The 27,133-nt window shown below is 31.2% G+C and overlaps 1 protein-coding gene across 1 annotated transcript in view; it reads right to left on the bottom strand.

Moving 5' to 3' along the window:
- Syn2 (Syntrophin-like 2) overlaps positions 1 to 26,869 on the bottom strand; it is a 227,035-nt gene extending 200,166 nt beyond the window's left edge. Inside the window, exon 1 of the mRNA XM_014433774.3 lies at positions 26,758 to 26,869. The gene's annotated coding sequence lies outside the window, so the exon portion shown is untranslated. The remainder of the gene's footprint in view (positions 1 to 26,757) is intronic.
- Between the last annotated feature and the right edge of the window lie 264 nt (positions 26,870 to 27,133).

Below are 27,133 nucleotides of genomic sequence, written 5' to 3' on the forward strand. Positions count from 1 at the left end.
CAAAAGACTGATCTACATGATTGTAATAAGGCCTATCAGGACATACGGAATTGAGTTGTGGGGCTCCACTAAACCTTCTAATTCCTCTCGAATCCAATCCTTACACTCCAAAATCCTTCGTGAAATCCTTAATGCTCCTTACTTTGTCACAAATCAGATCACCCATCAGGACCTCAATGTCCCCTATTTTTCCGATTTGGCTAGAATCAGATACCAATCCTACCATAATAAACTACCCAACCACCCAAACCAACTCGCTTCTAACCTGGCTTCTCCTTCACTACCTAATAATCCTTGTTTTCCTAATAATGTGTTCCTTGGTGTTATTAATGTTGTATATAACTTATTTTGATTTTATTTAGTCAGCTTTATTTTATCATATCGATTTATATTTTTGTTTACACATATTAATAATTTTTTTGACGAGCTTTTACGAGGTTATTAGTTTTTTTTACGAGCTCTATTGTTAACAGTTACATTATTTTTTGTTCTTATTGTACGAATTCTTCTATATTATTGTATGAATGAACACTAAAACTTATTGCACATCGTATGCACATCACTTATTGTGGCAGATCGTATTGATCGTAAAACTACAGTGGTTATAAAGTTGAAATTTTAATGATAATTCTATCTCTCTTTGTGCTATAAATATGAAAGTATATGTAGGGTTAAAAAATAACAACAACAAATAAAACGTGATGAAAATGAAAATGAAAATAAAATAACATACAATCCTTAGATTTATGTTATGTACATTATGTCCAAAGTGGATCAAATCAAACCCAGCGAGTGCACAGTATCTACATTTTTGCATCAAAGTTACAATAAAATTGTAATTGAGAGATTTCGAAACAGTGGCTGTTCAATTGTAACTGCCATGATGAAGCTCTACAAAGTAGGGCTAAACTTCGGCAAATAAATAGTTGTTAACTATTTTATAATTAGAGAAGATGATCGGGAGGAGGGGGGGGGGATTCGCTCAGCAAAGAAACAACATAAATAAACAAAAAAATATTTATTTATGCCGACGTTTCGACCTGATTTCAGGCCTTCATCAGGGCTATAAAAAGAAAAAGACAACAACTATCATTTCGAGAGAAAAAAGTTGATCAAATTTATAAATAAATATTTTTTTGTTTATTTATGTTGTTTCTTTGGTGACCGCACCGATCATCTTCTCCAATCAGTAATCTACGGTCAACTATCAACACCTCATTAACTATTTTATGTTTTCTTTTGACCGCACCTCTGAGCTCTTCTTCATAATTTTATAGTATTTTTTTTTTTTAGTCTTGCTATCTCGTATCTAGATTTTTCCCACCTAATATTTTCTGAAGTCGCTTTTTTTTTTTTTTTTTTCAAACCTCTTTATTTTTATATATGGTTACAGAATACATCTAAAGTCGTTTTTTTTCTAAAGTCGGTAACTACTGGAAACAGTGTTATTCTTTTGAAATGGTTTTAATTTAGTGGGAGGAAAAACCTTTATATGAGACAGGGAAACTAAAACAAAAATAGTACCAGATAGTCGTATCTTACAGGAAATTCATACAGCATTCTGAAAATTGTTACAACAGTTGAAATCGGAAGGTGATGTTGGTGACACTTAGTAAACATTTACAGAACTAATTCCCCTTTAATTACTGAAATATCTTAAGTAATCCAGGATTTAAGCACCCAGCTCCTGAAGCGTATTCATTTTCGAGTTATATTGCTAGAAAATTTATTATTAAATACTGGAACCCTTCCCCGTTTCCATTTCCAAGTTATGTGTATAGTAAATTTAATAGTAATAAACAAAAATCATTCACAAAGACCTCAATGTTCCATTTGTAACCGATCTAGCCCGAAACAGATATCAATCCTTCCATTACAAAATCCCTAACCACTCAAACCCATTAGTTTCTAATATTTTATTCCGGACAATCCTCTGAGGCCTCTGAAAAGAAGATGGCCTCGAGACCTTATATTGTAAAAATGTTTTTAGAGTGCTAGCGTTGGGTAGTTTCTCTACATGCTTGTACCATACCATTATGATTTCCTCAAATTTACTTGATCTATTTATGTACAGTTGTAAATATCAATAAATAAATTTTATAAAAAAAAATTTGTTTTTACTACTAAAACAATCGTAATAATGATTTAAAAAATAAGCTATAAATATATGATATCAAATGCTTAATAATGGATAAGTACAACAAAATATTGAGGGGAAGGGAGGCGAGGGAGAGGGTGATTAAAACCGTCCTTGGAACAGGATTGCATACTAATTGTGCTATAAATCTGTAATATGGAGAGGAAGGGATCCAGTTTATGTTAACAACTAGCCTTCATAAAAATATAATGTCCATTTTTACATTTTTTTTTGGCTCATGAAAACGAGTTTTAAAGACTTTAGAGTGACAATGAACTAGCGCTATCTGGGAGATAACTTCCGAGCCATTAGCTAGGGGTCATTATCTTTAGTCAGTGGTTGGTAAAGTCTTCCTTTTTGCTCATGTCCACTTTTTTAATCAATATTTTCTTATGATCGTTACACATAGTTATGATATTGTATTATTTTTTTTTCGTTTACAAAAATTACTTTAGCATTATGCATTACTGCTGTTAATAGCATAAGCACAATAGAAACATAAACACCTAAATACATTTTAAGGAAACTTTTTAATTTAATTCATCACATAGCGAAGGTAGTGGTTACATCTTTCTCTGTCGGTCTATATAAATTCAGTTGTCACACTATTTAAAGACGAGTTGGTACCTTCCTCAACAACAATTATTACCTTCTTCATAATTAAAAATAATACGGTCAATCATTTATGTATAATACTACTAGATTTCGAAGAGTTCGTCTCGTTGTAGGTACATGTTTTTTTTTCAAAATAAAAATAGCTTCGCAATGATGAATATGAAATGAAGCAACTTTAATGAAGTCCATAAGATCGTATGTACCTTGAAAATCCATAGAGTGATTTTCTAAAAGTTTACTTATTTACGTTGTTACAGTCTGCTACTTAATACTTGTCTACAAATCGCTTACAATGTGCTATACTGATATTCCTATGTGCACGGTATGTAACCGAAAAAAAAATACTGAAATAGTAATTAAACTATTTTATGTGAGCCAAAGTTTCGTCCCAAATTGCAGAGCTTCATCAGTGTTAAAAAAAAAAAAGGCAAATAAATAAACAAAGTAACATATGATTTTGATTCGAGGGTAAGTCAATGTTTATCAACAATTTAGTTATATTTTTGTTTATGTTTTATGTTTATACCGCCACAAATGAAGAAACCACAGAGCGTAAAATGCTCGTAGACAGACGAGTAACGATTGACGAAGTGGCAAAAAATGAAAAAAAGCTATTTTATATCATGTTATCTATTCTCCTACTAACAAAGTAAGTATAATAAATAGTATAGTAAAATAATAAATTTTATTTTAGTTGTTTGTACCTTTTTTAGCCCTGATGAAGCATGTAAAATGGAGCGAAAAGTTGACTCACTTTAAATAGTTTAATTGCTATGTGAGTGTTTTTTTAGTATGTTTTAAACCTCACCCAGATCATGTCCCTTTTATATATTACAAACGGTCAATCGATGATCTTACAGTTCAACAAATTATTTTTGAACAACGGATTAAGATTGGATAACGAGGTTACTGGCTATGAATTTTTGTAATCTAAGCCCCCTCATTTATTCATTTTCCCCCGTGAATCACCCTATAAATAAGGAAGACCTTCAAATTTAATATCCTTAATCCTAGGGGTTACGGTTTAATATAATATTATTTAGGAAAATTAATCAATTTTAGTGCGAGACTCTTTTTTTTTTTTTTTTTTATAAAATAAACTGATAAAGCAAGCCGTGAAGCAGAATAAAAGAGCAGATAGCAGTGGTGGAACCGTGAAAGATCCAGCAACTACAAGACTGTCAGTGACTGAAGAGGAAGGCCCAATCCCTGGAGTGCCTTAGGATAGCTCGGCCTGTCAGGCTGCCACTGGGAGGATTTCGGGATAGGATCTGACGGATACCGTGGAAATCCCATCTCAAAAAGATAAAATAACAAAATATGCTTCGTATTTTTATTTATTTATTTTTTCTGTAGTTATTGTCAACATAAAATGTTTTTTTTTATAAGTATACGTATATGCAAATAATAAAGGGGATCTAGGTAGTAATGGAAAAGATATTTGAAATTGTGAATTCATTTCCATCATTTTAGTATTTAGAGAAATACTTATAAAAATACTTAAAAATAAAAAAATAGAAACTTGCCACGTTCAAGACTTTTAATTTTGAGTAAACGACTGACATGGAATCTTAATACAAGACTGAAAAGACAGGAAACAACTCGTCGATTCCGACTATTACAACATTTACTAGACAAACGGTCCAAACTTCCAATCCATTACAAAAGACTGATCTACATGACAATTATAAGGCCTATTTGGACAAACGAAGTTGAGCTATGGGGCTCCACTAAACCATCAAATTCCTCTCGAATCCAATCCTTACAGTCCAAAAACCTTCGTAAAATCCTTAATGCTCCTTACTTTGTCACAAATCAAATCAACCATCAAGACCTCAATGTCCCCTATGTTGCCGATTTGGCCAGAACCAGATACCAATCCTTCCATAATAAACTTCCCAACCACCCAAACCAACTCCTTTCTAACCTGGCTTCTCCTTCACTACCTAATAATCCTCCTAGACGTCTGAAAAGAAGATGGCCTCGAGATCTTCTCCTTTAGAGATGTTTTTGGAGTTCTATCAATGGGTAGATTCTCCATATGTTTTTATCATGTCTTTATATCACTTACAGCAAATTTACTTTATGTGTATATATGTATACAGTAGTAAATATCAATAAATAAATTATTAAAAAAAAAAAAAAAGTGAGTATATTCTTACCGATGATAACAAAACCATTGTTTTCAAAAATCTAATATTAAAATTTTCCATTTATAGTCCATGTATAGTGGAACGTTTCCAATGTTTTTGTTTATTTACTATTCAACTTTAAGATTAATTTTAAAGATGAAAAGAATAGAAAATAATCAGACTACGCAGTGGAACGAGGCGATTGAATATGAAACAGAAAGGAATTCCAACTGCCCCACTAACAGTATAGAATATCTGGGACGACCATAATGCCATTGTTCCGAGGATTGCATTCAGTTCTGGGGAGTCTCCTTTCAGCTGCCGCGTACCGATCAGTGGGACAGGCTATGCATTCCAATAGCGGCCACAGGAACTCACGATGGAACTTCATATCATCTTATATCCCTCAGGAGTAACTCATAGACAGCGGCGTAGCAAGTGCTCAGTACGTTTACGACGGTGATTTGACGAGAATTATTTTAATCCTCTATTCTTTGAGCGTTGGGATATGGGAGTGGAGGGAATGGGATGCAATTAAAGGGTCATTATTAACTGCTAGCACACATGTGAAATTGGCATACGTGATAAGGATTTACTACAAGCACCCAAAAGAAAAATATATTAAAAAATTCTATAAGAAATTATTTAAATTTATTTAGAAATTATGTAAAGAATTTCAAATCTTGAAATAATATTATAAAGTTCGAAACGTGGGTGTTGATTACCTCAGGGTTTTACGCCCAAAAGCCCCAACCAACAACAACAAGAGCTGGGGAGAAAAAAAGCAGTTATTTCACCCCTATTTCTGATTACTTTAATGAAAACTTGAAAACTATGATTACAAGTCAAAATTGATGAGTCTCTCAAGTATAGGTAGGGAGAAAAAAATGGCGGCTGTTTCAAAACGTTAAAAAAAATTTATTTTTCATTCGGAGCTCTATATCTTTAAACGACCAAAAACACTAAAAAACATAAGAGGCCATCAAGTAGAGTTAATTTGATAAAATATGAGCACTAAAAGAGCTATTTACGTTCAATAGTTCCCGAGATAAAGCCTTTTTAAAAAGCAATATTTCATAAGATATTTAATGAAAAATCAGAAGTTAGTGAATTTATTTTGAGAAATCTGTATCTCAAAAGTCATTCTACTCACAGAAGTCTATTAGCACTCAAATTAAAGCTAGTTTATTCTACTATATAGTACTTTACGACGTTTATCTTCGTAGGAGAATAGGTTTTATGATATTTGCTCAAATAAATTGATTTATATAAGTTCGGATAAAATTTCATGTGCAAAAGTTATATTGATATGCGAATATACCCTTACGTATATACTTGACATAAAGTACTTTATACTACATTACAAACATTTATACGTCTTATGGTTCCTGAGATATAGATTTGTCAAACCAATCATTAACTACTGATTTTTCATAACATTTTTTTAAGAAATGTTTTTAAAAAAACTATATTTCGGAAACTATTTAACGTTAATAACTCTATTCGGGCTCATATTTTAGAAAATTTACTCTACTTTAAATGATGTCCTCTTAGGTTTTCCAGTGTTGTTGGTAGTTTTAAATACATAGAGCTCCGAATGAAAAATTAATTTCTTTTAACATTTTAAAACAGCCCCCAGTTTTTATTACTCCTACCTATACTTGGCAGAGTCATCAATTTTGACTAGTAATTATACATAGTTGTCATTAAAGTAATCAAAAATTGGGGTGAAATAACTGCTTTTTTTCTCCCCAGCACTTGTTGTTGTTAGTTGGGGCTTTTGGGCATAAAACCCTGAGGTCATCAACGCCCACGTTTCGAACTTTATAATTTTATTTCAAGATTTGAAATTCTTTACATAATTTCTAAATAAATTTAAACAATTTCTTATTTTATATTTTTTTAATAAAAAGCTTGTCAGCTTTTGGGTTCAGACCTAATTCAAAAGATTATTCCTTTTTAAGAAAATTAAAACCATTTCTATGTTTGTTGGGTCATCATTCAGAGCATCCGATACACTCGGTCCCACTCCCAATCTACGTAAGTTCATGTAATAGAAATGACATTCTTCAAATATGTGACTGACTGTAAGTATACTGTTGCAGTATTGACATTTTGGCGGTGATAGCTTATTGATCAGGTATGCATGAGATAAATTCGTATGACCTATTCTCAATCTGGCTTTAGCTACCTCCTCCCTGCGATTGGAACGGTTCCATGGTCCATGGTTTAATCGTTTTTTTAATAGTTTTTAATTTGCTCGGCGAGCTTTCATTCCTGGCTTGCTAACTAGCCAATATTTCATTTTTCATCGGAAGACTTATTTCTGGGGTGTCAGAATGGCCGCGCCCCGACCCGAAAGGGTAATTGCTTGTTTGACTCCAACGTCTGCCAGTTCATTTCCAGCGGTCCTCACGTGACCCGCCACCCATACAAAGAAAACAGTTTTTCCCAAGTTTTCTAGCATTTTGGTGTAATTGTCCCAGCTCTTATACTAACAGTGTTAGGATTGGTTGGGATGTCATCAACTATAAAGACTGTGTAGAGGATGGGACCAAGGATAACACCTTTCAATATTACGAAAAACCTAAGATTATTTTATATATAAAAGAAAATTATTTCAATCAAAATATTTTTGCATACAACTTTTTCAACGAATTATAATTCTTAAATATTACTTCCTCTCCCTCGACAAACTAGCCGATGTCGCCAGCTGACTCGAGCGCCTTCAGCCGAAACCAGTTATACTTCTTCATAGAGGAACGTATCGCAAACAGAAACCAATTTAGATTTAATTAAAATTCCCGCCAGGTATGGGGCGTTATAATTACTCTTTCCAGCTTTGAGCCAACAACCAATGGCTTCCCCTTCTAAAAGAAGTAATTTATTGTATGAGGTCCGGTTATGGCATATTGGGACCAGTGCGAAAGAAAATTAAAACATAAAAAATTTATCTTATACATAATATATAGATAAAGATATCTATGTTGCCCCGTGTATCAAGCGAACAGAACCCAATACCCAAATTGAATAATGTTAGCCCCAATTGTGTTTGAAATTAAGGTAGACAGAATTGGATTTTAAATATTTATTTGTATATGTAACCTCAAAAACTCCAAATTTATATCCTGAATATGATGTGTATCTTTTATATGTTTGATGATATTAAATAGCAATGTTTGAAATAATAGTAATGTTTAAAAAAATATATTTGTTGGTGTTCATAATTGAGAGGAATGTAAATAACATGCCCAGCTTATTGTTTGTTAAGAAGTATTTTTTATTATTAATTTATATAAATGACTTTTAAACTGTTATTTTTGTTGAATATTATTACTTTCATTGTTACATGGGATCATTGTTTTCGTTTTTTAAGTGTTTTCGTGTCGATGACTGTTCACGCACAGACTATTTTGTTACAGAGTATTGGTTATTTAATGCTTAATAATGCTAAATAAGCCCAAATATTTTTATATCTGCATATAGGGAAAAAAAACACTGGTGTTTGAAAAACTACATTTCGGAAAAATATTGAACGCAAAGAGTTAACAGCTAATGAAGAAATAACAATGGTGCTTTAATATCCCTTTGAAAAAAATATGAAAAAGTTTTTAATAAATCTACAAAAGGCAACGGACTTCTTTACATAAATACTCTTTAATCTTGGGCTTTACACGGCACGAACTGGCATTACAAGCGAGGAATGGACAATTAAGGGAAATTTCACAGCGAGAGGGAGGCAATCTTCTAGCCTTTCTGGCTCTGTTAAGGGACTCCGAAACACTGAATGAATGATAACTTACCTCAGGGAAGGAAAGCTATAGCATTGCCCTACATTGTTACTTCTTGTAAATCTAAAAAACGAAGTCAACATTTCGCCTAGTCAAGTATCATGAGGGCAGAAAAAAGCGAAAATATAAATCTTATATAATATTATATTTTAATATATAAATATAAATCTTATTATATAAATATAAATCTTTATCTTAAAAATATAAATAGTTATCGTAGAAGCCAACTTGGTCATCCATTGCACCCGCAGTTCCCTTAACCGTTTTTCCTACCTTGAATCCCTTCAACTCTGTTCTAAATACCTTACCTTCCATGGTCAGATCTTTAACCAAATTTCAGGACTGGCCATGGAAAATCCTCAGGCTCCCGATCTTTCCAAGATTGTCCTAAATGATTTGCTTGATTCCATTATCCTACTCTTTCCAGTTGACATTATTCTTATTAAAATATATATAGATGACTTCCTCCTTGTCGATAAACCTGATAAAATTGCTGGTACTTTATCCGTCTTTAATTCTTACCATCCACGCCTTAATTTTACTATAGAATTTTAATTTACTCACTCCCGTCCTTTCTTTTACCTCCTCATTATAAGAAATCCAGACAACATCATATCTACTGACTGGTGCACCAAACCAACTTACCCTAGTAGACTTTTAAACTACCACTCCAAGCATCCTTACCATCAAAACATTAATGTACCAAAAAACCTTATTTACCATTGCCTTTCCCTCTCTGTTTCTCATTCCCATAAAAGAAACACACACCGCAGAGTATTTGTTAACTCTTAACTAATAACTCCCCTCTCCATATCGTTTATAAACTTTGTATAGAACGCACTATCTAATATCTATTCACATCTTAAAAACCCTATCCCTCTTCTACACCAATCACATGTCGCATCCCTTGTTCCACTACCAATTGTAATTCTGCTTACATAGGTGAAACCAAAACCCTCACATCACACAACACAAATATTCTGTTTCCTCACATAATTATTCTGCCTCAAAACTTTCGGAACATTCTCTTTCTTTAAATCACTTCTTTGAATTTGAAAAAACCTCTACACAGTTCGTAACCATAACAAAAGTTTTATCTCTGAAAGCTGCTATATTCAAGTATAACCTTTTTCTGTCAATTTAAAAACCGACAAACATAAATTTTTGTTAACATATTCCCAAATAGTTAATTTATTAAAAAGTAACAATGTTAATTGTTTTTTTTTTACTCACATAGCTTATTTTTTTTTTTTTTTTTTATGTTCTTTTACGTTTTCTCATATAAATCTTAAACAGTTCTGTGTCACATCAATAATCTAAATAAGAATAGGCAAGTGAGGATATCACTGGAAGACAGAGGGATATTTGACGACAAGAAAAAAAAATTAAATAATGATAATATTATTGTCAGTCAATTCAGAAGCCCAATAATATATTTTTAATTAATATATTTAGTTACAGGAATAATTTTTGATTTTTGTTTTGAAAACTAAGATTTTTAATTTTTTGTACCAACAGATGGAAAACCAACATGATGGTTTCATATGTGACGTCGTTTAGACATAAACAAACAACAATGATTAAGAGATTGACACTATTTACCTGATTTTTAATTATTACTGCTGTTAAAAGAATTTTCCTTATTTTTATCAATAACACCCATGTTAACAATACAGTTTCAAGCAGGCAGTACAAATTTGGCTATAATCGATTCTTTAATGTTAGCGAAATGTGTTCTGCAGAGTTCAGAAATGTTAAAAGATCTGCGTAAGTATATTCTAAATTGCAATTCATTTACAACTGGAAGGTAAAATCATTACGTCTTTAGTTACTTTAAGTAGTCTTTCGAAATAAATATGACCTCTAATGAGTATTATCTTGAATTATACTTACATTGAAATGTTCTTAACAAATATATAATCTATTATTTAGATTCAATAATTTTGGATCCTTTCCAGCCAGATTTAACCAAGTGTTTCTAGTTATAGCATCTTTAGTACTTAGATAAATAACTTTTTAGGAGTCTTTATAGTATTATTTTTGAAATTAGGTATTGCACAAGAACTGTAAGGAATATTACTCATAATTGCTTGAATAACCAAAAAATAAATAAATTAAAGTAACACTGGCATGGTTTTGGGTTTATGTGAAAATGACGTTATTACAGTAATGTTTCTTATTTCTAAAAAAATATTCAATATAAATTATCCATGCATATGAAATAAATAAACAATGAAAAATCAATTGGAAAGAATGTATTAGAGGTTTTAGTATAATCCAAAGCAGTCAATATTTTTCTCGATTTCCATTAAAACCCGAGATATTTTCATTTAAAAAATCTAATAAGGTGATGCTATGCTGAGTTCCAATTATTGATGTATGATATAAAAATACATAAAAGTTAACTTAAAAATTTTATTCAGGGGGGGATCGTGAAGGAGATAAACTGACGCATTCTTATAGTTGTTAATCGGTATTTTCAATTTCTTTTTCATAAGATAAAAAATATCCCTCAACTTTTAGTATCCAATTATCAATATGGACAAAGGTTTTTAATTATTTACAGATATGTTTGATAACGGAGATTTAATTAGATTTTTTTCTCAATTATAATCAAGTCTTTAATGGTGTTATAAAGAAATTCAGGTCAAGGGAAGTAAATTTTAATCAGAACTGTCAAATGCAAACGTGCTTTTAACAAGCAACAAACAATCTTGTAAAATCAATCATCGACTCAGTAACTAGGATATCGATACTAAAGTATTTCATTTTGATCTTGAAGAAAATTAAACCAGTAATCTTATAAAAATATTGTACAATAACTTAAAATTACTTTTATAATTATTCTATAACTAATAAGTATATTGTATAATTGCAGAAGATATTACTTTATGAACCAAAAATTTAAAATAAAACTAACAAAAAAGACATTAATTTTAAATTACTTTATTATTATTGTATATGTCTTGATGATAAAAATAACTTTACGTTGTAAATTTACGTTTCGTAAATTTATGTTGTGACATAATTTTTATTAAATTGATGTTAAAAATAAGTTCAAGAAAATGTTAAATAATTCATTGTTATAAATTATTATGTATACCGAGGAAAGTTTAGCAAATTGACAAACACATTGATTGCAAAGACAATCAACTCGAGACTAATCAGTAATAAAATTAAAACTTCGCAAGTAAATAAACCAGAGCTATAAATATCTTGACCTCATGACCTCCGGAACAACCATGGCAGTTAAACTTAGTTAGAATCTGAATTTTAATTCGTAAAGATAAATAAATTCAAAAGTTAAATATTAATATCTAATATAACTTTTGTGAGCTGAATTTTAATAGAAAACCCATAAATATTTTTTAACGTGTCAATCAATTTAAAAATAATGATTTGTTTATAACTTGGCATACTGAATAACTTATAAGTTCGAAGCAATATTGAAATCACGTAAATAAATTATAACAAAAAACATAATATAGATGATACTTAAAAAAATATATATAATCATCTAGAAAATATTAAAGTTGTTTTTATTAATATTAATAGATTACATAAGTCTGCAACCAAAATCTTGATTTCATAATTTTAGTTTCATTTTATTTTGTTTTTGGTGTGTTGAAGTCGGAAATGAAACCAGTTTTTGCAAATTCATGATGCATGATACCAATTCTATGGCAAAAACAAAAATTAGGAAAAATTTGATCAATGTCAAGTTTTTTCCCACCATCAAAAACACCTTTTATTATACTAAATGACTCCAATTAGAGCATAATATTTCAATTTGAGTTTTAGATAAAAGATAATTTATAGATAAATTCGAGTGCTATTTTATTACCTTCAAATCAGTTGAGATACAATTACTAATCTTCAAGAATAAGAGAAAAACTCACTTTCCAACAGTACAAAACATTTAAACCTGTTTAAAATAAACACGAGTAATTAAGTTTTTAAGTTAATCTAGGAAAATGTGCAAAGTCACACTCTCCAATAAGTGAAAAATTACAATTTTTTTTTTTGTAGAACTGTGCTACTAAGTAGGTAAATAAGGCGATTTTCGATTATTTCTCTGAAGATATAAGTAGAGTAATGAAAAAAAATTTTGTGGGTACTCCCAGATTATTGGGTACCGCAGATCCTGAAAGAACACTGTGGGTTCCGTGGAGAGTCCTCGATCACATCGGATCGTGAGCCACCAATAGTAGAAGATGAAGGCGCAGAAGCAGACGCAGTGTGATACTACGAGGGCTGGACCGGGCCGCGGGATGTAGGAGGCACCCTCACGGTGCGGACCAGAATCCCCGAACGTACTGGACGGATGCAATATTCACCCAAGAGCTGTGCACGGTGAAAATAAAAATATAGCCCTAGGAATAAATGGTACCCCCCCCCCAATAATTGTAAATAAATAAAGTCTTAACAAAAAAAAAGTTTATTGGCAGCAACAGCAGGCGTAACCCAAGCGCACTACCCCACTTCTGCCGACCCTCTTGTACAAGAGCCGGGAAGAAAAAAAAGGCAATTATCTCACCCCAGTTGTTGATTACTTTAATGAAAACTAGGTGTAATTACGGGTAAAAATTGATGAGTCTGCCAAGTATAGGGAATAAAAAATGGCAGCTGTTTAAAAACATTAATTTTTCATTCGGAGCTCTATATCTTAAAAACTACCAACAACACCAGAAAACCTAAGAGAAAATTATTTAAAGAAGAGTAAATTTGCTGAAATGTTAGCCCTAAAAGAGCTATTTACGTCCAATAGTTCTCGAGATATACTAAAGATTAGTAGTTAGTTTAATAATTTAAGGAACTATGTAACGTACAGATGTCTATAAGCACTCAAATTAAAGCTAGTTTAATGGACTAAAAAGAAGACCTTTACCTCCGTAGGAGTAGTAGTTTTTATGACATTTGCTAAAATAAATTGATTTATAGGTGTTCGGACAATAAGTTTGATTTATGAAAAACTTCATTTCAGAAACCATTGGACGTACAGATGTCTGCCAGCGCTCAAATTAAAGCTAGTTAAATTTACTGCAACAAAATTGATTATGTTTATCTATGTAGGAGTAGTAGTTTTTATGATATTTGACAAAATAATCTCACAAAATGTTAATTTCTAGTTGTACGTATAAAATGTTGGATTTTTGAAATAATATATCTCTAGATCCATAAAACACACATGTGTCAGCCAACACTCACAATAAAGAAAATTTAACTTTCTATAAAGTAGTTTATGACACTTATCTTTGTAGAGGTAGTAGTTTTCATAATATTAACATATGAATATAAATTTGACAAATGAAAATTTGTCCGAACAACTATAATTTAACGTAAATAACTCTATTAGGGCTCATATTTTAGCAAATTTACTATTCTTTAAATGACGTTCTCTTAGGTTTTCTTGTGTTGTTACTACTTTTTAAGATATAGAGCTCCGAATGAAAAAAAAATTTTTTTATCACTTTGAAACAGCCACCATTTTTTATTCCCCCTACCTATACTTGGCAGTCTTATCAATTTTGGCTAGTAATTATACACAGTTTTCATTAAAGTAATAAAAAATTGGGGTGAGATAACTGCCTTTTTTCTCCTCTGGGGCTCTTCTACTACCATAAAGTAAAAATTTCAGGGAAGGGACAAAAAGAAATAAATAAAAAGTACAGATTTAGAAGATTTGCATAAAATAAGTCACTTAGAATATATTTAAATAATCAGAAGTAAATAGTCTTATATTCGAAATTCAAACTGACCTATTACTGTCCGATTTGTTCCCATTGTTATGTTATAATTCCTTTTGATACCGCATAAATTTGAGAAATTTTTTTCAAATTTTGTTTGAGATTTTGATGGAAAATTTTAATTTAATCACTGTTCTATATAAACGAAAAACTTGAAACAAGGGAGGCTACCCATGCTGTCAACACCTATGTGGCCGATATAATAAAAGACACTCACTAGCGAGCTGTGGCCAGAGACAGTCTTTCTTTCTTCAATCCTATTCAGTAAAGAAAACCATCGCCATCCATCATCGTCATCAATCTGCAGTTTTCATAGCACCCTAATCAAAATTAATTAACACACCTTAACCATAAACGTTTTGTTTCGGCCACCCTTCATACCCTGTAGTTACAATTAGTACAACAAGCAATAGATTTAGAATTTAACATTCAACCTTCTCTCTTGTACAACCAACCTTCAGATTGTAATTAAATTCTCTTTCTGTTACGTTATGCCTTATTTTCATTATAATTAATTTTTATAAAGACCACAATAAACAATATCCAATTAGCCAATTAAAAGTGAAGGCGCACTTGATACAATCACGAAATTAAAATTTCACATGAATTTTCGAGAAGTCTATATGTGATGGAAGAAAACGGAGTTTATTTTCGATTATAAAAAAAAAAAAATAGCCAAAATTATCAAATCAAATATCAAAAAGTATTTTATTGTGGACCTGTGTTACTGATATAAAAACTTCCCTAAACATGAACTTATATAACATGAATTAATCAATCAGATTATTATTGACGCATTAGCTGATTGATTCTGCTAATTACAAATGAGATAAGTTCCAACAGAAAGAATCATATTCTTATCTGTTGTAGATAAAAACTAAACAAAAAAACGTATTAATTATCGTTATTAACACTCGATTTACTCGTAACCATCTAAATCTGATGTGAATCCAGTAATTAACTAATGGACCCCCCCACCATAGAGATGGAGAACAATGATATTATTGCGATAGATCTAGCTCTAGCTATCTCAGCATTGTCATCATATTGGTGCCCATAGCACAATTGGACGGCTCTAGTATAGTTGATATTGTCAAGGGCACGTATTTACCGATATCTGTTTGATTTATTGAAAGATTATTAGTAGAACACTTGTAATTAATAATATAAGATGTACGTGGCTAAAAGAGGTAGTTTAAAATATAATAAAAGTATTCATTAGAAACCAACTTTTGCCCTATTCTCAGGGCTTTATTGCGGCTAAAATACAAGATACAAAAAACTAACAAAAATACAGTAAACTATGGTGACATAAAAATATATTGTAAACTGTGGCAGGATTATAATATGATGTAAAACTTAATATGAAAATTACATAAAAATAAAGAAAATAGAAATAAGATGAACAGAATAAATTATAAATAATAAATCAATATATTTAAAAGTGCTTGAAGAAGTTTGTCGGGGGGTGCGGTCAGCAAAGAACAACATAAATAAACAAAACCATATTTATTTATTTTATGCCGACGTTTCGACCTGAGTTTCAGGTCTTCATCAGGGGTATAGAACAAAAGAGATAACAACAACATTTAGAGTATACTATTCCTTTTCAATTGTATGTTACTCTAAGGATCAGTACCTTTCGACACACCACACTCCTAGGCAAGTTTACGAGTACTTGTGGACGGATTTGATTCAACAGCTTCCTACAGAACCTCATCAATATCCATTAATGGTCGCATCCATATCCATAAACATCCACAAAAAGAAAAATCCTTTACAAACAGGTTTGGGAGAGGGGGGGGAGCTTGGCTCGGACTTTCCGCTGGCGGAATATTTTATACAGGAATAATATGTAAAAATTTTAAGTTTATTTTTTTTTCTGTTATACAACAATATAAAGAAAAAACCAAACATATTGGGTCCCCAGAACCCCTAGTGAGTTTGTCACATCTGCGTCGCTTTTAACGGTGGGTTCTGTTGTTTTAGTGAATGAAAGTTAATAACTGAAGAGTATAATTTTTTTTTTTTTTTAGTTTATTCTTTGTGTGAATGTTTCGGCAAGTACCAGATACACAATAGTTATAATACAACCATTTAATTTTTTTCTGATCTCCTCCCTGTTATAATGCCTTCTAAGTTCTGTGGTGGCCTTGCTGTCGAGGAGGCAGTGACGATCAGCGATGCCGAACAATCTACTTCCTCTGGCAGCTTGTCTTGACTATTGAGTTCGCAGGTGGGGGCTCTTTATCTATCTTTTATCCTTCACCTGCGTCAAGAATATTTTTTCATGCTCGTTTTAATTTAATACACATTAATTATATACCAATATTAAAGCTATATAATGATGGTGTATGAAGTATGCCCTCAACTTAAATTGCCGGACACACTTCATTTTTGGTTTGCTGGTTGGTTAAAGTGGACTGTATAAATGAAAAATGAACATGGTTAAATGAAAATAAAATTCTATTGTTAAATTACAGATGGTGTTGTGGGTGGCCGAAAGAAAACATTTGTGATTAAAGGGTTAGTAAAATTTTGAATGATAGGGCTATGGAAATTGTTGATATGAAGTTGAAGTGGTTGATGATGATTGACGTTAACTATTGATAGATGAACTATGTGGTGGTGAATGGTAATTAACTTACTCCATGGTTCTTTTTCCCTCCATATTCTCAAGCTTCTCTTCCCCTTGCTCCTGAGGACAACTCCAAGGGTTCTACTCACCCATGGTAGATTCCTGATATCAGAGACAAAGAAGTAATGAACTGCTTCTCCCAGAAGACAAGATGGCTCTCACTCTCACTTTTTTGCTTGCTTCACTTGCTACCAAGCGTTGGAGAAGGTGAGATTTGGCTGCTGGCCACTTGGGGCGCTACTATATCTTGTAGGCTATTATGCCATGATGTTTGATTGATGTTTGGTGCCCCCTCCACTTCAACCTTTCGGTTGCCGTAGGTTAACCGGAACAGATGGTATGACATTTAGATGTATTGGCCATATATGAATTGAATGGAGATGGTCAGGAAGAACAAATATATTTTTAAACTATTTATTAATGATAGTTCAACCCAAATTGCAAGTCTTATAAAGGCTAAAATAAAAAGTTACATAATAGGTACTACTAATATACAAGTATAAAACAATAACATTTACATGTAAATAAAGTAGATATAAAGGTAGAAGGTATAAAAAGACATGGGAACAGATATACAGTTACTTTATACTATTTCTTATTATATCTCATTATATTACTATGTTTATGATATTGTTTTTCAACTCTCTATAATTTGCTTACTCTGTAATATATATCTATATATGTATATGTATATTATTATTATTACTATACTCCCTTTTAACTTATTATTTTCACAATTTATCATTAATCGTCTTTACACTATTTTCTGATAATAAGATATTTCTATATGTTATTTTATATACTTTCATTATTTATTATATATTATTTGGACTACGGAGTTGAGCTTAACTAAATCATCAAATTGCCCTTGTATTCACCCCTTCATCATCATGGGTGCAACAACTCATCGCTGAGTCTTGGCCTACTCAAGTCTCTAGTCTCGCCCATTGGTATCTCTCTCTTACATCTGCTCTCCAGTTAGCCAGTCCAAAAAGAGCTCTACTATCTGCCTCGACCCCATCCACCCAGCATAACCTAGGTCTTCCAACTCACAATTTCTTTCTGGACGCGTCAGCATAATTTTTCTGGTTGGGCTACTCTCATCCATCCTGACTACATGACCCGCCCATTTTAAACGCTTTATCTAATAAACTAGACTACGTTATCAATACCATTATGTATGGCGGCCTGCATTACTCCGCTTTCTCCAATCGTTCCTGAGCGCGCAAATCCATGAATGCGAGGTAGTACTTTTCTTTCGAAGACCAGCAGCTTGCTTTTATCTCTTTTGGAGAAGCACTACGTTTCCGCTCCATATGTTAGGACAGGAAGAATTCACGTCTTGTACAGAATTGCTTTTGTTTTCTTGGAGATTAGGGGACAACTCAGATACCGCCGCAAGCCAAAATAACATTTATTTGCCACCAGGATACTATTGGGTATTTCTTCTAACACATCGTTGTCGGAATTTACTTGAGAGTCTAGATATACAAATTGTTGGACCGTTTCGAATGTGTAGCCACCAATCAGGACCTGTGAATGTAGTGCATTTATGTATTCAATCCTTACTATCCTAAATCCTCAATGCTTTTTACTTACAAATAAAACCCACAATGACTTTTATGTTCCATAAGTAGCCGATATAGCCCGAACCAGACATGAATCCTTCTATTCTAAATTCCAAACCCACTAATTTCTAACTTTATTTCCTCTCCTACTTCTTATAAACTTCCGAGCTGCCAGAAAGAAGTTGGTTTCGAGACCTTTTTCATTGGAGCGCAACCAATGGGTAGTTTCTTCACAAATCGTTCATATAAATAAAGCTTATCACAATTACTAATTGTATTGTTAGTTCAAATACAACTAGAAATTTTAAGAAATAAAAAAAAAATTGTTTAAATCCTGCATCACAATAGTTAAATAAAGTGTTATTTTATAAATTCAAGGCTCATTTACAAGTGAAATAGAAGTAAGTATACATAATCTGTTTGTTACAGGAAGTGAGCTGTAAGCCTTAGCAATGTGAATAGTCTCCAATCGGTGCTGGCTTCCGGTCCTGAAGGGGGAGCTCTCTGCTGTGTTCAATCGGTAATTGCAATGAGTCGAATTTTCGCGAAGGATTTTCGTAGTAACATTCAGTTTCCGGGACACTTAATTCAAATTGTGAAACTAAGCTTTGAGCGATATCCAAATGGACAACCCAATGATACGGTCGGAAATATAATCTGATAAAACAAGATCTTTGAAAAATAGCATTGATAAACTAAATACGAGAAACATAAACATAAAACATAAAGAATCTTTTGCAAGACAAAAGATTTAACGGATCTATCAATGGGAAAAACTGAACATCTAATTGAACAAAATCAGTCTACTTAAGTATTGTAACCAGGTTAACCAATTCTTCCAAGACTAAGAAAAAGAAGGAATGATAACAGAAAGACATATCCTGTCGGATTTAGTATGTCACAGGAAGAGGGTAAGATATAATCCTTCCGTTCTTTAAACCTCCATAATATGATGTTATAATTAGCTAACAATTCATAACAAATTAAGACTACGACAATAACCAAACATTATTATGAAAATTATTTATAATCCATTAAATATGTTTATAAAAAGACCTGTCTAGCAAAAGGTTAAATAATTCTATCAGTGAATATCCACCGTACATTAACCCTGAATTAAATGCCGTGATGTTACCTAGTTCAGGATTGGTTATTAGAACAAACTGTAAGCCGGATCCACATGTTTGCCATTTGGCACAAATCCAAAATGCCTACAAATGCATGGTAAACTAAGGAAGTAACCTACGTTGGTATCCTCACGCTGGAGTGTTCCGGAGAGGCAAACGTTGTCGACGTCGGACTTGCTCATGCTATTACCTTCAACTGAAACTATTTTCATTGAAAACAATATTGATGAATGAAAGGAAAAATTGATATCGGAAAATTAGGTGGTAGGTACAAATGGTACTAGATAACATATAAAATCAACATTCGTTCTAGTATTGTTATCAATTGCATATTAATTTAATAATCCAAACTTATAACATCTTTATAAAGGAATATGATTGTGCGTTGTGCTATTTCCAATTAAAATATACCGCTAAACTTAATTTATAAGATGTTAAACAATATATTTATACCCACCTGATAGAATTTTTAAATGACTAATCAAAAACAAGCATTAATTATTGATTCAGAAGGGTAGGAAAATTATTTTATTAAAAGTTTTTTTTTTAATTATTTATTTATTGTAATTTACAACTGTACAAAATAATACAATAGGTAAATATGTTGTATGTTTCATATACACTTGAAAATCTTGGGAAGGAACCACCCATTGGTGGTACTTCAAACATTAATTTAAACTAGAAGGTCCAGTGGCCATCTTCTTTTCAGACGCCTCGGAGGATTATCAGGGATTGTTAAGGATGAAAGATTAAGAATTAATGGGTTAGGATGGTTAAGGAGTTTGGAATAAAAAGACGCATATCTGTTTTGGGTCAAATCTGCAATGAATGGGATGTTAAGGTTAATTAAAATAAAAAAATAATTAATCAGTTGGTATATCTTTAGAAAGAACAAAATCGTGAAGATGCATCAAAATTGCTAGCTCAAACATCCTTTGATTCGCGCCCAAAAATCGGACACACATACAATCCCAACTTGTACCAGCCAATTCATACAACACAACCACACGCTTGTGTCAAGCGACTTTGTGATAAATTTTTAACAGCACCTTTACATTTTGAACTGTCTCAGAGTGATGTACTTACAATCCCCTCGTAAATATCTATCCTATTTCAGATTGTTGATGTTTAATATACTAACTTTATTTAGAAATTATTTTAGATCACCTTTTTTGTCTTGATGACGCTTAAATTAGTGAAACATTGATTGCTGAGAAGCAATAATATTTTTGCTAAGTTATTTCGCAGGTAAGTTATTTTTCTGCCAAGTTATATTTTTGCTAAGTTATTTCGCAGGTAAGTTATTCTTCTGCTTAGTTATTTTTCTGTTAATTTATATTGAGAGTATTGAGCCTTTATTTTTGTAATATTGCAATTACACCCCGAATTTTAATTTGCTTTCAACAGCGTAATAAATATATTATATAGGCCTATTATATGTGGTGTGCAGAAAAATAAAAATCAATTGCACATTTTTTAAAGTTAAAAACAAATTGCACAGTTTTTAATGTTAAAAATAAAATGCACTTTACAATGGACTGCAACTGCATCAAGGACGGAATAGTTAAATGCCTCATAAAAAACTCTGATTGTTTGACTTCAGATAATATTCTCATAAAGATAATTAACTACGTAAAAACTAACGTCATAAATGAATTGGTTGTTTCTGAAACGATAAATGTGACATTTTCACAATTCAGAAAGGAACACAAATACCAATTTTGCAAAACTTTTTTTTTAACAATCAAACTATATATAACTCGAATCAGGTTATGATAATATAAATATCATCAGATATTCACAAAAGATTATTGAAAATATTACACTTGTGTTGTTTCTGCAGTAAATTAAATGTCGGTAGGTATCTTTATTGTTTATTGCTACCTTTTTTTTTTATTGAATTATAAAGACGGAGTAATGATTCCGTAATAAAAAATCTTGTTTTTATTTATGTATACAGATTTGTAATAGATAACAAATTTGATTGGACGCAAAAAGAAAACAAAAAATTAAAATTGAAGTTTAAAGCATCTCTTTTATCATGGTCAAAAACATAGCAATCTCTTCCATTAGTTTTTTTTTTTTTTTTCAAACCCTCCTGTGAAGAATTTAGTGGGTAAAATACCTTCATGGTAGCCTTACTTATCTGACTTTTCAAACGGACAATTATAGGGAGTAGGTTGGTCGATGAACGACATGTCACAATCTCACAAGAGGAGATCATAATACAAAAAAAGGCTATCCTTCCCCGCCGGACCCGCCCCGCTAAGCCCCCCGAAGAACGACAGCCCTATATCACTTTTGATTAATTCCAAACTTCCATTAGTTCCAACGCCCTGGTGTACTTCGCAGTGAGAAAGCCAACTATTCCAGCGAGTTTGGAACCATATCAGATAACATCCTGACTCCAGTTCTAATCTTGATATCTTTATCAGGGGGCCAATTGACCATGAGATTCTTCAGATCCTTGATTTTCTCTCCATTAATATTAGCGTTTCCTTGCGTGTACGCTTTTACAGTTAGTAGTAAAGAGAAAAAAGGAAGTTTAACGTATTTTTAAATGAAAACGTAAAATATAAATACTGATTCTACATGAGCAATACGAAAATCATTATTTACCTTTATGAGGTGTTAATAATTAGTTTAGGTGGCCGAGTTGCGGTCAGCAAAAATACACAAATTAACAAAACTAATTATTTATACCGATGTTTTGACCTGAATTTCAAGCCTGTCATTTGTTAATGGTTAAAATTGTTTAAAAATGAATTAGTTTAATTCAATAGTTCAACTTAAATAAAAAATAAAACTGTGAGTACAATATTTAAGTTAAACTAATTCATTTTTAAACAATTAAAATCTTTAAGAAACAACAGGCCTGAAATTCAGGTCGAAACATAGGCACAAATGATTAGTTTTGTTAATTTGTGTATTTTTGCTGACCGCACCCCCACCATCTTTTCCTCATATTTACCTTTACTAATAATAAATTATTTACATTAATAAATAACAATTTATTAATGATTCTCAATGCATCCCTACACTGAAAAATTAGAACTTAAAATCCGAATTATTCATTTATTTCATATTCACATAACTATTAGTACAAGAGCCCAAGAGGAGAAAAAGGGCAGTTATCTCACCCCAATTTTTGATTAATTTAATGAATACTATGTATAATTAATAGTCAAAATTGATGACTCTGCCAAGTACAGGTAAAAGGAATAAAAAAATGGCGGCTGTTTCAAAGCGATAAAAAAACTAATTTTTCATTCAGAGCTCTATATCTTAAAAACTACCAACAACACTAGAAAATCTAAGAGAAAATTATTTAAAGAACAGTACATTTGCTGAAATATAAGCCGTAAAAGAGCTAGCTACGTCCAATGGTTCTCGAGATATAGCTTTTTAAAAAACAACACTTCATAAAAATGTTGTATGGGACTTACTGAAAGATCAGTAGTTAGTGAATTTATTTTGATAAATTTATATCTCAAAAACTATTTGACGTACAGACTATTAGTCATCCAAATAAATGCTAGTTTAATCAGATATAAAGTAGTTTATGATGTTTATCTTCGTAGGAGAAATAGTTTACATGAAATTTGCTAAAATAAATTAGATTTATAGATTCTACATCTGTACGTCACATAGTTCCTGAGATATAGAATTCTCAAAATAAATTAACTAACTACTAATCTTTTAGTAGATTTTTAAGAAATTTTGCTTTTTAAAAAGCTATATCTCGAGAACTATTGGACGTAAATAGCTCTTTTAGGGCTAATATTTCAGTAAATTAACTCTTCTTTGAATAACATTTTCTTCATTTTGAGATTTTCAAATGTTGTTGGTAGCTTTTAGGATATAGAGCTCCGATTGAAAAATTAGTGTTATTTAAAGGTTTTTAAACAGCCGCTATTTTTTATTTCCCCTACCTACACTTGGCAGACTCATCAATTTTGACTTGTAATTATACATAGTTTTCATTAAAGTAATCAAAAATTGGGGTGAGATAACTGCCTTTTTTTTCCCGGCTGTTGTACTAAATGGATTAATCACAATTTTCGAACAACTGACCAAAAAATTCAAATACATATTTCTTTAAAACAACAAAATAAGATATTTGACCAGTTAATTAATTACAATTAATTGATAAATATTGATAATGCAAAATAAATCATAAAATAAAAAAAATATATATGAGATTAAATTATCTTTGAAAATCCTACCATAAATATAAAGCCAACTTTTTTATTTATTGTCTATTCATAGTTCGATGAACTCTCGATGTGAATGAACATAACTGAGTTATCCAAAAATTAGCTGAAGCTAAAACTTCAGCTAAATTAACTGTAGTTGCTACGTAGTAATTTATTAGTCAGAATATCGAAAATTCGTATACAAGAGTTTCTGGGGTGAAGAAACGAATATCAACTTTAAAAACTACAAAAAAAATTCCCAGTTTGTTATGTCGGTCGGTCTAAACTATTTAAATACTGTGACAACGAGAGGTAATAATATACCAATCGATTTGTTTTCGGATGTAGAATAACAAAAAACAAACTCAATTATATTATTCAAGTTTAAATATATACTAATTCACAAAAACCAAAAATCACTTCCTATATACTACGCCAAAAAAAATATTCTTTGAGAAAAAACAAACCCTTAAATATGCATTTTCATGAATTACAAAAAATATTCTGTATAAAAAAAATATACAGAAACTTGTGATAAGGGTAAAAAATAACAATTTTAATGAGTCAGTACGACACCACTAATTTCCACAAAACTTAAAAGGGGTTAAGTTCCATTAAACTGCACGAAATGGTAAAAATTTGACATTCTTAATCAAATTAGAACCGAAGATATAAACTAGAAACTTTGGGAAATTTTTCTTTATTTTAAACTGCTTTTTCTTCCATATAAAGGCATACAATCTAAATGATATTGATATGGCTTCAAAGAGAGGACATTTAGCATTCCAACAGTTATGTTGAATTTGGATTACATTGTAAAGAGTTATGAATTTATTTCGATAAACAAAATTCTTCAAAAATTTCTAATTTTTGATTTATTTGAAAATTTGTAATTAAGGGCCTCAAAAGACACTAAAAACAAATCTGATTTGATTTCTTCTATACTAAATATTTTTGGTCTATTTTATTGGAGGCGAATTTTAGTTTTTGTGATTATTTCTACAGTTAAACTCATTCCACACGACCAATAATATTTTCACTTATAGTTCAGTAAGAAACAAATCGATTGGTATATAATAACCATTAAATACATGAAAAGGCGGTATGCGATAACATATATAAGGTCTAAAAATATGTAATTTTTTTTTCTCCCGGCTCCTATGGCACTTTGGCAAGACCCCCTTGGACACGTTTAATATTTTTCAACCTGGAATCACCAAAAAACGTTTCATTGAAATCCGTAATCCCACGTACGTAGCCTCCCCTACTTAGCAAAATCTAAGATGAATCAGTAGAGGTTTGAAAAGAACTTCAAATAGCGGTTTGCTATCTACTTAAAGAGCAAGAAAAAAATAGACCGGTATGTATAAAGTGATATTATAAAGCCAAAAGTACTTCGAAAACATACTTTAAACATATTAAATAAATTGTCTCATCATTAGATTTGTATTTTTTTTTTCTTTTTTCATCTCTTTATTTGTACTTTCTTTAATATTTCTTTTCTTATCTATCTGTTACTATTACCCTTTTCATTTACTATTTACAACCTTTAATTTTTCTTATTATATCTTACTTTTCATTTTTTACCCCTGTTATTTTACACTTATTTTTTTCCCCCTTTTTGTAACTATGGTGTTTGTATCTTTTTTAGCCCTGACGAAGCCCTGCAACGTGGGGCGAAACGTTGGCTCAATAAAATAGTATAATTATCTACTGATTGATTTTTTTTTACCGCACCCGGACCATATTCCATTCACATATTAAATAAATATAAGAGAATACATAAAATCACAACAGAACTTATTTTCCTACATTATTTTAAATGACACGGTATAAAAAATCATTTATTAGACAAAAAAAATTATTGTTTAGCAAAAATAGACCACAAAACCACTTTAAAAATAATTAGCAGAAAGAGAAAATTTATCTAAAAGAAGAATGAGACAATAACTCCGTTAGTCAAAACCAATCATCCACAGAAATTCTGTTATCAATTGGTACTTCCGCAAAACAATGCACAGGAAAATATTTGTATTTTGGAGAACCATTTGCTTAGTTATCAAAATGTCTTCCTATTGATAAAACAGAAAACATTTCTCGACTAATAAATGTTTGTAACATTTCTAAATATGAGAATTTAAGTTAACAGAAAAACTAACTTTAATTTCAAGAGTTTTCAGAAAAGTAATTCAATAATATTTCTCGTTGCAAAATTCTTACCTTTTTCTTTTGAAATGAATAAAAGAAATTTATAAATTTTACTGTTAGCTAAAATTCATACATCCTGCTCCTAGACATCTATTCAATACTAGATTGTAATATAAGCAATATTAAAAATATAAAGACTGAGTTTTAGGTGTTTTTTTATTAAATTAACTGAAAGGCTACGTAATTAAATTTTAAGGTTTAAAAAATTCTAGATAAGTAAAAAAAAAATCTTAAATTATCTTGCGCAATTGCAGGAAATGGCGCATAACTGCACAAAGTACAGAGAACTATAAAAAACAAAATTCTAGATAGTTATACTACAATAAATGTTTAAATAATCAGAAATCAGAAAACATTCGCTCGTTTTAATTTATTCAACTCATCATCAAATTTTAAATAAATAAATAGGGTTTTATTCAGTTGTTTAAACCGTAAAAAATCCGCATTTCATTCTACAGTTGAGATCACATCTGATATAGACGAGTCGATCTTACCCCGAAATCGGGGCAGTGGGACACACCAAATAGATGGAGCATAATAATGTATTAAATCCAAATTATATTATTTAATGATATATAATATATTATTTATTCATTACCGTACTACTCCATGATGAGATCCCCGCACATCGCGTAGGACCAGAACGAGAGAGAGACACTGACACAACAAACAAGTTGACTGCTCGCTGTTGAAGCAGCCACTGATCGACTTGGAACTGTTTGTAGCGAACCTAGCGGCTATCTCCTGCACTATTGATGCTTCCTCTAGTCCTCCATAGGTAGCGCCAGAGTTGGGCAAGAAGTAATTACAATTACTGTCATTTGGAATTGCAGAAATACGATTACAATTACAAATACAAGTAATTACAACTTGGTGAACTGCTGCAATTTCAAGCCAAAATAATTTTAATAACCAATTACATTTACCCAACAATTTGAAGTAATTATAATACAATTACAAGTAATTTTAATTTT

This window comes from Halyomorpha halys, unplaced genomic scaffold, assembly GCF_000696795.3.
Source record: "Halyomorpha halys isolate HHAL.00 unplaced genomic scaffold, Hhal_1.1 Scaffold1265.1, whole genome shotgun sequence".
Lineage (NCBI taxonomy): Eukaryota > Metazoa > Arthropoda > Insecta > Hemiptera > Pentatomidae > Halyomorpha > Halyomorpha halys.